At 43.5% G+C, this 17,806-nt stretch overlaps 2 long non-coding RNA genes across 7 annotated transcripts; both read left to right on the top strand.

Annotated features, from left to right (window-relative positions):
- The first annotated feature begins 59 nt into the window (after positions 1–59).
- On the top strand, positions 60–11,084 carry LOC111260646 (uncharacterized). The gene is made up of 3 exons (XR_002680459.2): positions 60–321; positions 9,639–9,732; positions 9,947–11,084. It is a non-coding gene; the product is annotated as an uncharacterized LOC111260646 (long non-coding RNA).
- A 4-nt stretch (positions 11,085–11,088) lies between these two features.
- On the top strand, positions 11,089–16,811 carry LOC111260645 (uncharacterized). 6 transcript variants are annotated; one of them, XR_015311145.1, is made up of 3 exons: positions 11,089–11,712; positions 15,784–15,863; positions 16,145–16,811. It is a non-coding gene; the product is annotated as an uncharacterized LOC111260645 (long non-coding RNA). The 6 variants fall into 6 exon arrangements; XR_002680457.1 differs by having other exon boundaries at positions 14,123–15,846; XR_002680456.1 differs by having other exon boundaries at positions 14,097–15,846.
- Positions 16,812–17,806: the final 995 nt, after the last annotated feature.

Raw genomic sequence — 17,806 nt, 5'->3', positions numbered from 1 at the left:
CGTATGAAAGCGTAGATTGTTTATGTGCTTGAAAAATATAGAAAGCTCTCTTATCGTGAATGCGCGCCTTCGTAATTAACCCCACTATGACCGATTTACAATACCTGCAATAACTTGAAACACTTTTACAGGGCTAAAGGGATTTAATAGAAACCTACTCTAGATTAGGTGCTACACTATTATGTACAGTGCACGATAATTTGGTATCGGTGAAGACCGGTGGGGTGAACGCATTTGATTAATCTCTCCACGATTTTACGCAACGTACGCGTCTTCTTCTCGTGCAAGAATGGATTGCCCGGCATGAATCTTCACATTCAGGTAACTCAATAGCCCGGATCAGAAACGACTGACCTGTTAAGTGTTTTTCAACGCGTTGCTGCCAGGTTCATAGGGACGCCGATAGTATCACGCTGTTAACTAAAGGACAATCTCAGGATGACTAGTTTTAGTATCTTTTGTCTGCTTATGCAAACAACAGTTACTGCAATGAAGATCTCGAATCGGTCCTATATCAGTTCCAATGTAGTCACTATAGATAGGCTGACATTTAGCTTCGCGGAATAATTAACATTCTGGGGGCTCACCTAAGGTAACTATCTCACTTCATGTCAATAGGTTGACAAACGTACAAGGATATTTTGCTTTATTTTATACATAAACTTGGGAAAAGTAAATGCATTCTGTAATAGGAATAATAAAAAAAGATATTTATTGAATTGCGACTAACTGGGAAATGCCCACAAAGAACACTGGCTGATTCGTATCTCATGGCAACACACAAACCATTTTCTTTCATTCGAAAAGCAGCTACATGTTAATTAGCGTATAATAAATGGCAAGAATGTATATAAAGACAGAAAAAAAAAAACAGCATTTGATGATTGACCAAGAACAAGCGAGCTGATTATTTCAAAACACGAAACGTTTCGTTGCATCAATAACAACGTTTTTAAATGCAGAGATTTCTATCGTTCTCGAAATTACTTAATCTATAATATCGCATCATAAGAACTTTTTTGGTCACCTAAGGGACGTCTATTTAGACGGGCAGTTCACCTTATTATACCTGGTGTGTACGATAGGGCGCTGGGCTGGGTAATATGTCGAGAATGTTTCATTTGGGTAATTCAATCGGGTGGGACCTTCGTCTTCAAATGAGAGTGTCCATTAAGGTTTACCGAACTCCCATACGGTATTTTCCATACTTTATAGGTACAGCGTTCTTCAAGCCACCACAAAATATTTACGTTAACGTAGGCAATAGATGTATAGTTAGTCGAACACTCAGTCCCGAACGCCGAATATAACATGTCTGTAAATCCTGTAAATCTTTTTGACCGTTTTACGTTAGAATCAATGAAAATATGAAACATATTAGAATTTTTCTATTATTTCTAACGACTGCCTACACTAATAACCGCATTCATAGTATAATAGGCCCGAAAGAAAAACCATTGCTGGCAATCAACTATTACATAGCCGCAAGAGATGTTCTATCACCTGCATCGTATATTTGGCCTCCGGCGCACGGGAAAATTTAAACTAATAATTTATTCCGATCAAGAACATCAGAGTGAAGTCATCTATTTGTCTAGTGGTCACTCAGATGAGTGACGCTATGAATCTAAAGCAACAAATACCACTGTATCATGTATTCAACTATTTGTTATAGCTTCTCCAACTCACATATTGTGGATGAAGTTCTCTCGGATGAATTCGAAGCGAGCTGTGTTGTTACGAACGCCGCTCAGCCAAAAAAAGAAGGCCTCAGCTGGCGGACAGTTTGAAGAGGAGAGAGCAAAATTGGGTCCAAGTTGTTGTCTTCCTGCCCAGCCGCCCATTCCATCTTAGTTCTCTAGTTGTTGTTGCCAGTCGTTCTAGCGCGGCCACCCCGCCTCCGTCAGCCTCCCGCTACACAACAGTGCCCAATTCGTAACGGATGTATCAAATGCTAAAGAAAGCACGAACGGCCTATGCATGTTTGTGCTTATGCATGTACAGACAGACCGACTGGTGAAAGGTGTACAGAAAAGGCATGGATATGAGCTAGGTACATCTGTGGGCACTTTGTGAAATGCGAGAGATGCGTGTGCTTCGCGCATTTACTGCGATGACCGATGCGTTCGGTGTTTAAAGTGCAAAGAAAGAAGAAGAAACTGTTGAAACAGTTGTTTGCCCCTTATGTAAAGCACATATTTACATAGAGACGATACAATTCATATATATATATATATAGAGGCATTGTAGACTCGAACAAAGAAAACATTATAAATAGTAAATGTTTTCTAGATGGTTTAGTCTGTTCACTCGTTTCTACGTTGTTGTTAAGCTAGTTTATAGCTAGATTGTTTTCCTGCTAAGCCATTGAGTTTTATCAATATAAACGTTTGTTGCACGCTGGCCACTCATCGAGCAGAGCGAGAGGTTATTAAAGACAAAATTACAAAACCCGGCTCGACGCTTTAACATTAACCCAGAACGTTGCGGTACTATCCATACCGTACAAAGCTACCCGCCATTACGTCGGACACTAATTACTTATTTACCTAATCGACAATACCTCCACAACGCTTCGGCGCCCCGATTCAATTGCGGTCATTTAAAGATATCACGTCTGAGTGAAGTTGAGATAGCATTAAAGATCGTCTCCCGTCAAACCTAAATGGCGCTCAAGCTTACGTTATGATTATGGTGGTAATTGATTTTCTGCGTAAGTGTTAAGTGGTTTGCCACAATGGAGAACGATTCACTCGACGCTATATAGACAGCAGGATAAGGGACAGGCGGACAGCGACGGCGACAAGCGGGACGAACCAAGATTTAAATCAAGTTGTCGTTGACGTTTACGTAGCGGTTGATTCAGCAGGCTGCTTTAGGCACACACCTTCTCTCTGTTTCTCTCTAAACGACAAAGTAACTCTTTAACTCCCAGGAGGTGACGTCGAGGATCGTTAGCGTGGTCCGAGCCGTATGATACCTCGGAAACGCTATACAAATGCAGATCACCCAAGCGGAACGCCAAAGAGAAATACGGGTAAAAGAAACGTGTCGGAAGAGTAAACGCCGAGGACCTCGAGCGTCGCCGCCATTACCACGACGACGACGACGACGATGACGATGTGAAGTTAAAAATTGAATGAATAAATGTAACAGGCCAGTTCTCAAGAGGAAAATCCTTTGAGAACCGAAAAAGAGACCACGTTAGATTAAACAACTTGTTCTTGCATTTACAGGCTTATTAATACCTGCATACTATTATAGTGTATAAACACCAAATAATTATCCGTCTACATATAACTGTAGCTTTGTGACGGTTGTTTCTAATCAATGGCTCGGATTCAACTTGATATTGGGAATGAACTTCATTGGGAATTAATTGAAAGATGCAAAGCATTTAGACGGGTAATAAATGGGGAAAGTTTTTAACGAATCAAACTGATCCTTAAATCTATATTTACTGTTAAAGTTGCTTTTATTCGTACCTATCTTGTATGTTTTTTACTCATAACAATATCTCTCTAAATGGTTATTTTTATATTATATATATATATATATATATATATATATATATATATATATACTATGCTAGACTCACTTATTATAATGTACATATAATCCAAACCTAACGATTGATTATTTAAGCATATCGCTGACAGAGGCTTCGTATCGCCGAGATTGTTCTCGACAATGCAATACTTGTTAGAAAAAAACTGGTCGTCTTCCATGTTATTATCAGTTTTATGAACCCCTAAAATCTGTGAGCGTGATGTATTTTACGGAACGTAGCATGCGATGGCTTGAATCGTTTAACGACTCACGACGTTCGAAGCCTCTAGCCGCATTAAGAATCAAGTATTGTAGTCTACATATATAGACGCGTTCAATATTCAATCTTCAGTAAAGTAAAATGTTCCCATAACTAGGTTTCGGACTTAGGCAAGGCGTCCAATCTCTCAATCCTTTAAGTTGATTTCCTATTCAATCTTGTCAGTTCTTATGGTAGTTATTACAGGGAACATTAGAGGACACGAACTCATTCTGTCCTAATTTCTTTTCTATTTCTTACTCCTATCCTTGACTCTGCGACCACTCAAATCTGTCGAGTGGATGCTGTCAGATGGCACGCGCCTCGCACGCGACGGGCCTTGCTCACGTGCAATACCAAAGGAGAAAGAACGACTCATGAGACGCGCCGGATTGTAGAAGCGCCGGCTTGAACAACGTGCGAGATGACATCCTAATTTACAAGTGCACGATACAATTACAGAGGTGTGCTTAATATGCCGCCATAACGCTCTAAGTAGACAGACGGTTCTGGAAGGTAAACCCTCGCTTTAGTAGTAGGCGTTTGTGGTCAGAAGTAAATTTATTCAATGCTTATCACTTTGCAAAGTTCACTTTATGGGCTTTTAATGAGTTTCCGATTGCCAGTTAATACAGTATCGTAAAGAAATAGAGATTTTAAATTTACTAGAAAGAACCTTCTTCTGCAATAATAGAAAAGGAGAAATGGATATATGCCAACCGCGTGAATAGCATGAGGCCAACTAACGTAATTTTTTTTGTATCGGGTAACGTCTATTGTTCACATAACGTTATCTATTAAAAGCCATCTTTATTCTGCTATTTCACCACCTTGGGCAGGTCGACAGGGTGCTATTGCACAAAAATGGCGCAGCGGGTGCTTTCAACACAGACAAGAATAACGCACCGTGAAATAATGGGCGATCTTTAATTATCGCAGCGAATCACACGATGCGAGACATCAAATGATAGAACTTGCGCTCCGGGGGACGGTTGCCCGCTGCTGGTCACACGTCGCCCGAGCCAAGCAGGAACTGTGTCTCACTTTCTTTTAGACAGTAAGAAACACGTTTTCTCAATACACATCAGTTCATATAATATCAATTACTAGTCATAGGCTCCGTGGGGCCTTCTGCACCACGTCGAAGAGGCTAGATGCTGTCAACCTTTACTATACCCTATACCAGGCCTAATTACAGTTACGCAACTAGACTATAGAGACGCACGAAATTATTTTATTGATAACGTACTAATGTTACGAGTGTCGAAAAGTAGCATTAAATAATAGAAAAAAATAACAAAAGCAAAGGTAAAAAAAGGCCAACTGATTTTCTAAATTCGATCGGAAGTAGTAGTAGTAGTAAGAAAGAAGGTACAGCCTTCTTGTAAACACCGTTAGGCACATGAGAGCTGATCACGCAAACTTGAGTACGCTGCTTAACGCGCGTCACATCATTCATATTTGGAACCTAACTTTAACCGGTCAATATCGGACTCACTTATTGATCATATTTATAGGCTCTATAAGGCAAACCAATGACCAAATAAAGCAATATCCTTTAGCTTTACTTCGCTAATTACAAAATCAATGTTTCCGAGCATGCACTACGTTTCTTCAATTATAACAAAGATATTGAAACGACCTTTAGACAGTGACTGATATCAAGGACCGTTTATAGTTGTCCTAATGTCAACTTAGATGTCAATTATGGGCTGATTTTTCATTGAAACTATTTACCAGTTTCATTCGAATCCTCGACGGAAGCGACATGCCTTCTATCACCTGCCTGGTCGGCTCGAAAAGGAAACATTATCTCTAATGTTAATATACCTATACGTCTCTACGTACATAAAACCACCGACAACAGTATCGGGCCTTATTCAGATTTTTGAAAAGCCAATGAATATTTAGCAGCCTGATATTAATTTCCTGACATTGTAAAGTTTATCTATATTCTAGCTCCAAAACACGATAAATAACCTATCTGAATTTCTGAACCCACGGCTCCATGCATGCTGAGTGGATATTTTCATTTACAGAGAGCGTGTTGTATGCCGCTATCAAACCATTACTTAACTGCGTCCCCATTCGTCTTGGCCAAAGAAAAGATGCCTTCAGAGTGCTACTCAGAGGTCTTAGTAAATCGGTTGATTACTCCGTTCCATTACCTTTCAGCCGGAAACTCTATACAGCATCACCAACCGTTTGGACACAACTTCACTTATGGCCCTTCCCTAAACATTAAGGCCGTGTGAAGGCAGTTTCCAGCAAATATAATAAAAAACCAATACAACTACTTTCTTCAGTTGCTCCGTCATTAACTCATCGCGTACTTTTTGGCGAGTTTTTTTTCTACTCGACTGCAATAATCATATCACGCGTTTGTCTTTTATAAACATGGGTCCACTGGCAATAGTTTCAACTTTTTTCAAGGTAATTCCAATCAATAACAATCGTACCTTTTCTTAAATAAGTTAAGACGAATGCTCACCGTGAATTAATCTATACTAGTTAGATGCCTTGTGTGTCCCCACTCCCGTATCATTCCCCTTAACTTGGAAGGCGACGTATTTCCTCCTTGCAGCAGCCACGTTCAGATCACTGTAAAGAATAACAGATCTTTATGTTATTTTGCTGTAATCAAGTTGCAAATACAATCATTACCGGATAGTCTATACGTCTATTAGGTGATCCCTGAGCCCTCGGACGTTTCGAGAGAGCGGCCGAGTACCGCCTAAATGTCCAGCTGAAGGAAAACAATGATAATAGTCTAGCGAGCGGAGTATAATACGACTAGAAATCTGGGAGCGCGCGCTGCAACAGCGGCACGCCGCAGCAGATTGGGAAACTCCGTTGCCCGTGACGTAGCATTTCCAAAACCCTGTCGGAACTTAGATGTAAGGGGGGCCGAAGAGTAATGCAGGAAAGGACGGCCGGGGCTCTGGCACTGGCGGAAATTGGCGTGTGGCGCTCACTTCCGCTTTGCAATCAATCGGCCCTTGTTCATCGAAAGCGCACGCTCTGTAAGTACATACATAGTCTATTGGTCAGACACAGGCGACTCTGACCGTAATAGCAGTACTAGCCCGTCGCTGAATTCATATAGGGTAGACTGTCTGGCCGGAGTCCACTACTGTCGCCATACAATATAGAAACCAACACAATAATAGCCTGTGCGCGAATGTGTGTTCTTCCCCCAAGCAACCCGTACTTATTGAGAGAAGAGCACTCTTAGGACTAAGAGGCGAGGACGTCGAAACTGGGCAGACTTCGACGGGTTGGTTGTACCAACAGCAAGCGATTTGGACAATTTAGCTTGCCCCTCAGAGCGCTTTCCCGCCAGTTCTCCTTATGAAGCAAGTAGAGCCCGCGCTCCTATTGGTTCTTCCGGTACGAGTAGTACTCGCGTGTCGGTGTTGATCGCACTCGTAGTATTCCGACCTAACCGTTCCTTACAGCGAACGCACAGCGGTGATGCACAGATACACAGTGCACTGCTTCAGACAACGGCAAAGTAAACTATGTTGCTCCGCTGCAGCGATTTCTGCCTGCCTGTGTTTTCTATATGCGGGCGAAATGAAATGGGGTGAGGGGTTAGGGATATTTGACTACCTTACAGAGTTGTGTGTGCTGCTACAGTTACACAAATAACAGAGTAAACAGCGACGAAATAGTGTAGGACGAGAATCGGGAAAACAAGGGCCCACGTTCATCAGACACGGAACTGTTAAAGGGGATATGACGAATTGTTGGACACTCTTAATGACATGATCATGCTTATGGTCACTTATATTCTACTCGTACAAATATCCGTTATCGCAGGAAACACAAAAAGAGAGTACGCGAACAAACTGCGAGTAATTTGACATGATCATATATATGAAAGATCTAACCCGCACGGCGCCCACTGTGTTCGTCCCGCTTGTCTCACTGCCTACGATAATATCTCTCTCTCTTTTTCTCGTTCAATTTGCGGGCATACGTTGCCAAAAATTATCCAAGGCCAAACTTGGCCTAAGTATGTTCTACTGCTGCCGAACGACAAGCTACTTGATTTCAGTTTGTGCCAAAATTCGGATTTTTTCGGATGATAGAGTCAAAAAGTGTCATTTTAAAATGGATCCTGTTAATAGCCATAGTTAAGTGATCTCAAGCATGCGGTCGCTTTGAAAATTGGCTGGTCTGACAACTACGCTTCTAGACCGCAGGGAGGGAAAACCGCTCAAACGCAGATGGCTGAAGCAGTCAGGCGAGCGGATCTTCATTCGCAGCCGTGCGTGCACCCCCCCAAGAAATATCGTTTCCAGAAGTTTTCAAATAAGCGCGTCATTGCACCGGGTATCCACATCTCGCCTCTCGTTTTCTCCCGCGGTCGATTTCGCCTCGTGCAGCGCTCTGCTTTTCAGGTACCTATCTATGCGTATGGCCCAATAAACCCAGCGGGATCATTTAGGAAGTAAAAGGGAGCGGTATGTATGAGTGTCGTTACTTGAAGAAAATAATCATAATGAATGTGCTACCACTGGCTTTCCACCAGTCAGGAAGCTGTTGGCCCAGAAGCAGACTGGGCGACGGCTTGGGGTCCGTCCACCGTTCCGCTGAACGAATTCGGTGCTACTCGCGCCGCGGCAGTTCATGGTGTGGTCAGCAAGGTTTGTGTGTGTTTAAATATGTGTCTATTGGTCAAGCGTTGCCTCCATCCCCCCCCCTCTCTGCTGCTACGACTAAGACCGCCGCTGCAGCGGGTGCTGGTGGTATCCACAGACACACGCACACACACACACACGCTCTGAGAGAAACACACAAACATTTGCAGTCAAAGCGGGCAGAACGGGGGCGAACTTCAAAATGAAATCCATTCATTTTCGGCCGTGGTGGATTTTCTCGATCGTAAGGTAGGAAACCATGGACCCCCGAAGTAGTCAGCGCTTAGTTTCATTCCGGACCGGCTTTCGCCCAGCTAATGGCTGACCAGTTAACCAGTCAAGCACCTAGACGACACCTTCTTAATAGGCAACCTTGGTGCCTAACTAACCGCCAAATCTCTTGCGAGTCGAAAGCATAAGAGTTTCCAAAAGCGATGGAAAGAAGTTTCTTAAATTGTCAAAAGCTTACTCGCCAGAGTCCAACAAAATCGGGGCAAAAACCGTATGGCCGAACACGACAAGCGGTATGGATTTACTGATAGATCTTGCGAAACTTGAGCCCTATATATATATGCTCACGACGGCTTTTTTGGCCAGAAATTTAGCAGTCCAAGCGGCCGTAACAATCTCTGGCTTATAAATTGCCGTACATTTATGAGGTAGGAAATGCTGAATCCGTGGCAATGGCCGTTGCAGATGTCCCCAAACATCGCATAACGAGAACGTTTCCGTTGTCAATATGAGGTTGCCTTTGTAAAGGTGAATAGTTATCAATAAAACAAATCGCTTTAAGTTAGTTTCTTGTAGCTGGCAGTGACCGCGTTTCGGCATCTCGATATTACACATTCGATGGGCAGTGCTTACATGCTTGTAGGTATATAGTACAACAAACAAACTTCTTACGTTATGAAATTACTTTCAAGATAAATATGGGAGTTACGTAGCGAAGCACAACGCCCTTTTACCTTTATGTGTGCCTTTTCTTGACGTTTACTTTATCAATAAATACGTTTCTATAATCTTTTTGTTCTGCTTACTTCGTAGACGATAAGGTGCATTTTCGACATACAATGATTTTATTCGGTGTTACCTAACCTGTTTATGTTTTTTTATTTGAATTCATTGTAACAGTGTGTCTAGCAGGTTAAGGCATACTTCCTAAATGGCCACTTTTGTAATTGCAGATGCCGCTGGAACCTTTCTTCGATATGTCAAATCAAACAATCCAGTTTCTTTAAACAACCTGAAACGCTTACCGAAAATGTAGTGGATTCTCTGGTATATAAAAACTAATATAAAACTTGTCAGTTTTACTGAAGTCAATATGTTCATATTTTCTTGCCACTGCTGCCACGAATTTCAACTAGATAATGAGGTCCTCCTTCATCATCGCGGCATATGTACCTCATTTCCGTATATCAAATTTCATCTTTTCTATGTATCTACTTTCTTAATTCCTCACCTTTTTACATGTTCGAAAAAAATGAAACAGCAACAGAAGCGGCAACGGCTGATGATGTTTGAGGCGATCGTCAGCAATTGCTTCTACGAAAGGAGAGAGTTAGCGCAATGAATCAAACAGCACGCCAGTCAACACTCAGTCAGTCAGTCAATCAGTCAGTCATACAAAGATGATTTATTTCGGCTTTTAACACCTTCATCCGGCGGTAGTGAATCAAAGCTACCCCTTTCACCCTCATCATCTCCGCATTTTCGCCCGGTGCTCCGATGTACGCTGTTCGTCAGACGATTTGCACAGCGAGCCGCGCCGTCACTTGTTAGCACCGCTGGCGTAGCCGCTACGGCTGGTCTTATGGGCTAGACTGCAAGCGCTTCTCTGCTACCTCGTACCTTAACTGGCGTAAGTGAAGTAACGAACGAGTGAGTGAGCGAGCGGACCAACGAACGTCGTTTTTCTGAGTACTTTTTGGGATTTGTGCTTCCCCTACTGTCGCCGGCTATCCCATTGGCCCCACCTGTTTCCTTTTCCTTCTTCGAGATTCTCATCCCATAGCTATGTTCACGCCGCTCTTCGCAGCCCCACAGAGTTCCGTCGCCCGTAGCTGCCCCGCCCGCTTTTGCCCAGTCGTCTTCTAACAGAGATCATCCTTCCATGCATCTTAAAAGCTTCAAGAAACTTGAGTTTCTCTATCCCCCTGTCTCTTGTCTTCGCCGCCCTCTTGCAATCTCCCCTTGCCCCCTGTTCCTGGCACCATCTTTTCATTGAAGGCCCATTCCAAAACGCGCCACCTCTTCATGCTCGCAGCTCTGTGCTGAGCTCCGTGTGTAAAGCGCAATCCGTTAAGCGTGACTACGAAATTTCAAAATAATTCTTTCCCCTTTTTTTTGTCTGCTCCCCTCGATGCCCGTAGCAGTCGCAGTTCACACTGGTACGTCTCCTCATTTCTTCTCAGGCCCCACCTCTTTGCAAACGTACTGAGCTTGCCGGCGCTTAGATCGTCGTCATCGTTGGGTACCTGTCTGCTCTAGTCAAGAGGTTTTCTTGAATCCCTGCCCAGGCACGAGATTTGGGCTAAAGGGAGCTGCTTACGAGAGCGCGAAGTGCAGTGAGGGAAACGGCGTCGGGCTCGATGAGCGAGTCGCCGCTCGCTATCCGCCCATCCAGCCGAAAAAAAGGGGAAAAAGGGGCTGAAAATGTGCTATGTGTCAGTGTGTGCGTGTGCGCCTGTGCATGTAGGTGCCGATGGCCAAGCTCGTGTAAGCGACGCTGGCTGTTGGCTCTGTTGACTGCCGACTGCTGGCATCGTGAAATGACTTTTTTGATGAGACACCTAGCCGCCACTCGCCAGTCTCTGGCTGTCTTCCCGGTCTTCCGTCCGTTGCCGCCTGTGGAGGTACTCGCCGTGTGCGGTACCCCTGGGATATAATGGTACGAACGGCAGTCACAGCTGGCCAGAGCAGGGAGCCGCTAGCACCTGCTAAAGAAATGTAGAGGTGCAAGGAACGGGAGGACGGTGTCGTCTGCGTGAAGAACTGAATCCGCATCGAAGAAATTCGCTCCTGGCCGCCGCTCGCCACCTCTAGGGAGGGATTTAAAAATCATTTACGCACCGCTCCGCCTCGCCGCCGCGTGGTGTTAGTACTTCAGCGGCGGGTCCTTTTGTAAGTGTCATATTCACACAAGCAAACGGAAACATTGCCTAGCTGTAGTGCTTCAATGGCGACCAGTAACGGAGCAAGCCAAGACATGGCTCCCGACTCATTCCCCTGACTCTGGCATGAGAACGCAGAATGATGGTAAGTGTCCACAGTTTTTAATGTTCAAGTACCACAAAGTGAAAATGATATTACAGCCCGTAACCTGAGGAGGCCGGTTATCGAGATGAGGTTATGATGATGAGGACAATAAGCCCGAACCACGCATATACATTCGAATTGCCCCAAGACCTTTCTACTGAGGATGCTGGTGTCACAAACACTCGAATATAACCAGCTGCATGTTTCTGGTGCATCTGCAATAGTCTAAACTGTACAAGGTTTTTAGGGATAAGTTTTGTATGCCCTTCGAGTGTTTCGTTCAGTGCTAATTGAGAGGAAGACATTACTAGAAAATGAAAATTTCTAGAAATTTTTATGCACAGCTTTCTAAATTTTAACATAGTTTTTTGATATCATCAACCACGAAACAATCTGGGTGCATCTAGATCAAAGTATTTGTAGGTTGTTTCGAAAAGAACAAATAGAAGATATAATTAATTCGAAAGCCATAGTATCGAAGCAAAACTTGTTCTGATGCCATGGCTTGGCTCAATCAAGGGACCTAAGGATCTAACTTCAATAAGTACTAGCCCTCTCCAAACATAAGTATCAGCAACGATGACTTCACCATGCTATATGTTCACCAGTGATTGAAAAGATCGAGCATTTGACAAAGAGCTTCAAAGAAAAAGTACATATTTCAATTAATTCGAGATAATCTCAGAAGTTCTGTAAGTAAACCCTGAAATATACATCGTATGCTTCACAGCCGGGCGTAGTTATAAAGTAAAAGAAAGGTAAACATTTGTCTGTCATGAAATATTATTGCCTAGCATATGTTAACTTAGTAAAATCTAGGCACTACTCAAATTATTAGATTACGTCTTACGATTTTAAAGTGACAAACTTCTTTAAAATCAACAAACCTTCACGTAAATTCACGTTACGAAGTGATCCTTTTCACTTCCTAATAGTGAACCCAGGACAACGAATCCATAGCTTTTGGGTGTGAGTCTTTCACCTAGCTTGTCCGCTAGAGTCGTCAGTATGTAATGAGGAATTGTTGCTACATCTTGTGAGACCATTGAAGACTCCTGCGGGTATGCGTTTATTACTCTAATTGGTAGCCTTTCTTATTCGACAATTTAGTTGGCGGGCTAATGCTAAAGGAAAGCGACTAATTACAGTATAACACAAAATGGCAGCTTAGTCGAACGCTCACATAGATCTGAGTTTTGTCATTTATCTGCGTTGAAAACAGAAAATTTCTTTGAATTTTGGCAGAAGCGGGTCCAGATGACTTAGGTCTTCAGGGGAAAAACGGTACTAATCACCCAAAATCGTTATCCAACCTGTCGGCTTTGCCATCGTATATCTCCCGGTGATTGGACAATGCCTTTTTCCAATTTGTCAACAAAAATAACAACGACGGAATGATCAGAGAATAGGCCAAAATAGAACATATCGAAAAACGGCATCATCGATGAACAATGGCAATGTAGCTTGTTGTGGGTCGCCGCCATCGCCCCAGCTTCTATTACGGTTCTCCTGGAGGGTGCTGTTTGGGCGTGACCCTACTCTGATATATCAGTTGTTTAGAGCCATTGGCGTATTGCAAGTTGCAGAGAAATCACGTTCATGTGGCTTCCTCTGTTTGACGGTCAGATCGATGTGCCAGTGCCCTGTAGTTTTAGTAATGGCGATTGTGACGGGACAGAATAAAGCTGACGTTGTTATGGTCGTGCATAACACAAACAGCAGTCAGTTAACCTAGACAGTTTCTAATAGAAAACATCTATCAAATTATATTGTAGATCATTAGTGATTCTGACGGTGAAGACGAAGCGAAAATTTGCTGGCTAAGCAGCTGGGTCAATATTTGCCCAAGTTCTAGCTGAAAGCCAAAAGGAAAAAAAAAGTATGCCAAATATAGAAGACATCGTAACGCGCTTTGTTACGCAATCATTTTTGCGGAGCGCATCGTACGTTTCGAATGGATTTTGTGCCAGGCCGTTAGGAAATGCGTTGTTTCAGATGAAAATAGGTACGCAAATGATTACAGGCACTGATCCTTGAGCATAGGTATAAAGGTACGATTTTCTATTGTGTAATACTGCACGAAAACCATTCATCTAGCATTGGCTGATTCAGCGCAGCCTATTTGTGATGAACTTAACTTTGATTTTATGATTTTTCGATAGAATGGGTCACTTACTCACAGCTTGAATTGAAATGCAAGCAAAAATCAGCTAGTGAAATTGTGAATGAATACTGATCCGTTTGGAGCTATCAGTTCCAATTGGATTCGGTGCTTGCAAATGTAAATTTTCAGCCAACTTATCAAATTTTCGAGTAGGACACACCCTCGCTATGGCTCGATGCAATTTTGCCCGCCTTACACTTACAACCCCGATTTTCTCTAGGTAACAGGCGCAGTGCTCGATTTCAGCGATTTCAGGAACAAGGTGCGTGACAATCGCTGTGTGTCATAGTCCTGCTATCCGGTGAAATATTTACAGGGGGCCTGAAACAAACCTGCGAGAATAAGTTGAAAGCGAAGTCGGACCTGGATTCATTGCTCAAGTGAATAGAGTGATTTAGGGAGCTGCAGTGCAAAATCGTAGATTCGATCCATGGCGACTCAGACACATAGTGATCACAGTATAGACGGTGTTTCCGAGAGTGACATGTACTTCGAGGTAGAGGCAGATACCCAGTCGTGACAATCTTTATCTAAATGTGACGTTGGAAACGTTGATTTAGTTCGCTGTTGTCATAGGGAACTTGTCGCGTAATCAATAGGGTCGGAAAATCACAGATCCATACTTGTGCGAATGGCTTTACCTAATAAATCATATGTTTATATGATTTGTATTATCTTATACAAACGCCAAATGTTAGAAAACTCGATAGTTGCAAATCCCCGTCACCAAAAGAACAGCAACTGCTACATCTCTTTTTCATTCCTTCGAATAGTCTGTTAATGGCATCAATACATAGTCCCGAAATGAAGCTCTCTCTCTCTAATAAGACTCAATTAATTGATGAGATCTCTCGCTCTCCTATTTAAAACGTTTTATGTAGATTAACGATTATCGTCTTCGTCTATTGTTCCCATCGCGTAAATAGCTCCCTACATACCATGTTTATATTTTGGAGCCAGTGAAATCTTGTCAGAAAAACGTCCCTCAATCAGGTCTAATCTGTTCTATCTATTGGACTATATTCACGCTTTTGAGCTTAGCGTTGAAGAAAAGCAAACACAAATAATCTTTCTAGGACGTATTAGTTATAGCACAACTCAGGCCAGAGGGGTAGCTTGTGGAAAGAGCCATCTGCATATACTCATATGATGTTGGGCTAAGGGGAATGTGTGATGACGGGAGCCGATTGTCGGCTTGACGGCCATCGAACGCTTAATGCTTAATCGCCGTCACCGGTGCCCGCGCAGTTACCCCACACAAAACCAGTCAGTGACAAGTCTGTACTTACCGGACCAGGTCATATCAGGTTACAGATTATATTTAGTGTTTAGCGCGCAGCTTCCTCTTGCCAGCCGACGAGCCGCGTGCTGCTACTGACGCTCCGCAGCTCAGACCTGCGGGCGTCAACGGCTACTTATCGACACTGTTCCTCGTCAGCAGGGGGTTGCGGGTCGAAATGGGCCGGGTCGGGTCAGGCCAGGCAAGGCCAGGCCAGGCCGGGCCGGGCCGACCAGCAGCTCAGAGCTTTTGAGAGATAAAGGAAAAAGGTGGCAGAAGCACTGGATGACGAGGAGATACTACAGACGATGGACTACGAACGAATAAGCGGGCGACGACCGACACTGCGCCCCGATGCCTTGTCATGTCGTTATGTAATTATCATCAGCTGCAGATTAACATAATGTGTTTTCGATAAGCGGATTAGCAGCAAACGCCTTTGCCACACGAGCTAGTGTCGCTTCGGAGCTGTTGGAGCTACCATTGTTGGCAATTCTCAAGTGGTGTATAGACATCAAGGTAGCAGACTGCTGTGTTGGTACGTTTGCGACAACATGGTCATCCCCATCTCTTTGACCGCCGCCTGTCCTTTGTAAACCTCTTTTCATATGGGAACCTACTAACTTAGCAGTCGCCTAGGAGTGGGACTCGGAGCGATGATGAGAGGTTCGCGTGCGATGCGCAACAGAAGGTACGATGTGGTTGCAGGTAGGTACTGCTAAGCGTACATGTTTATGCATTTGTTTAGCGAATAGAAAGAGGCTAGTCATCGCCAGAGTTATACAAACGCTTCGTTTGTAACGTCTTCGTTTGTGAAATGTAAGCACCATAATCTGAAATATTCACTTCTGGAATTACCGGATTACGGCACCCAGACTACGATGGTGTTTTCAATCTATCTGTGCGGTACGAATTACGTAAGCACAGATTATCTAACAGAAATAACAATGGACAACTATTCATATAACCATTCCCTTTTTCTTTTCTAGATCAACGCCAACGTGCTCGTTAAACTGGAACAAGTTATAATTAATCGTTCAATGATACCGCGACGAAACCTTGTATCTATGAAGCCGATGTATCGAACGCGTCAACACACGTTCGCGCGCTCTTTAATTCCAATTATAATAATACAGATGAAGACTTTTTGTCAACTCATATAGTTCGACATTGATATAGATACAAGCGCATGCGGGGCGATAACAATATGTACATAGAGAACCTCACAATGGTCCATAATGCAGCTCTATATATAGCGCCCCCTTTAATAGGCCTCGTTCCATAGACGACTCGCCTCAACGTCTTCATTATGAAATAATAGCTTACTTCTGTCTCTGCACCATCTCTGAGTGGCAAATGCTTTGCATCATCGTAGCTACAAAGTAAAAACGTCTAGGTCAGAACTGGATGCGGGAGAAGACAAGTGAGGAGTAAATTCGCATTAGGGATCGTAAATTAGATGCATTGCAGCATACGTATTTATAGAAGCTCTGAATTTTGCCGTATTCATAGAGACGTAGCGAAAGGCCACGCCGTGTTGAGCAAAAGCTTTATCTATTTCTTCAGGCCAGTCGATAAGACATGGATGTACCGAACTCTTATCAAATAAAAAACGCGTACGGATCAAAGATGCTCCTTTGTTATAGGACAGCCCAAGACAGAGTAGTGTTTTTCCGCGAAAGCCAAACATAAAAAAAAATCTGTTTTTCTTTTTTTGTTTGAAATAAGTAAGCAAAGTGTGACGGATGCGAAAGCTTAGAGCCACGGCCAAGTTCAGCAGTATCACAAAAAACCAGTCTTCTAGCGTGGACATATGATTGCTTTCAGGTGTGCCCAGTGCCTCGCCTATATAAATAGTATATATCAATTTGACCTGCGTAAGACCTCCGCTACGTCATTTGGTACTGACATTATAGCTAGCACTAGTAAAGCAACAGCAAAAAACGTACGAATTCTGTTTACGGTTGCTTCATCAAGTAGAATCCATTTACGACATTAGTTCAATATCATACGTATGTAAATAATGGGGTCGATGTGATACGGATATATCATGCTTCACATAGACGAGGATCTACTCCAACCTTGATTCAATGCTTGTGGTTCCAACTTGATACGGCACCGGGTCCGGCTGCTGGAGCAGCTGCAACAGCAGTTAGGCTGGCCGAAGTAGAAAAACGGGATTTGAATTTGTCGGGTCGAGATATGCTATCCATTTGAGACTCCATCCTGCCAGCAGGCTCTGCCGCCGCTTTCGGCCAGTCAGAAGGTAAGGGCATCCTTCCGTCCGCTCACAGAAGACTGTGCGTGAGTGAATACTCAGCTACGTTTCAACGTATCCGACGACTTTCCTCTGGTATCGCTGAGCCTGATCACATCATCACCACTTCCACCACCGCCTTCTGCCATCGTCAGCGTCACCTCTATTTAGAGTGAGCAAACCCATCGCGGCTTTTCGTTACCAATATCAGACGAAGTCGAAATAGATGACGTGCGATTTGTGGCTCACACAGTTGTAGCAGATTTCAGCAACCTCGCGACGATTTCAACACACGAGGTCGCTCGCCTCCCCACGTAAGTATATACGCCAATGGTATTGGACCTGACGACAACATCGACATGTCTGCTGTCAATAGGCAGTACGTACTATGCGA

Source organism: Varroa jacobsoni, unplaced genomic scaffold, assembly GCF_002532875.2.
Source record: "Varroa jacobsoni isolate VJ856 unplaced genomic scaffold, vjacob_1.0 scaffold_462, whole genome shotgun sequence".
Classification (NCBI taxonomy): Eukaryota; Metazoa; Arthropoda; class Arachnida; order Mesostigmata; family Varroidae; genus Varroa; species Varroa jacobsoni.
Note: the sequence above shows the minus strand (reverse complement) of the source record. Positions and strands in the feature narration are given on the sequence as shown.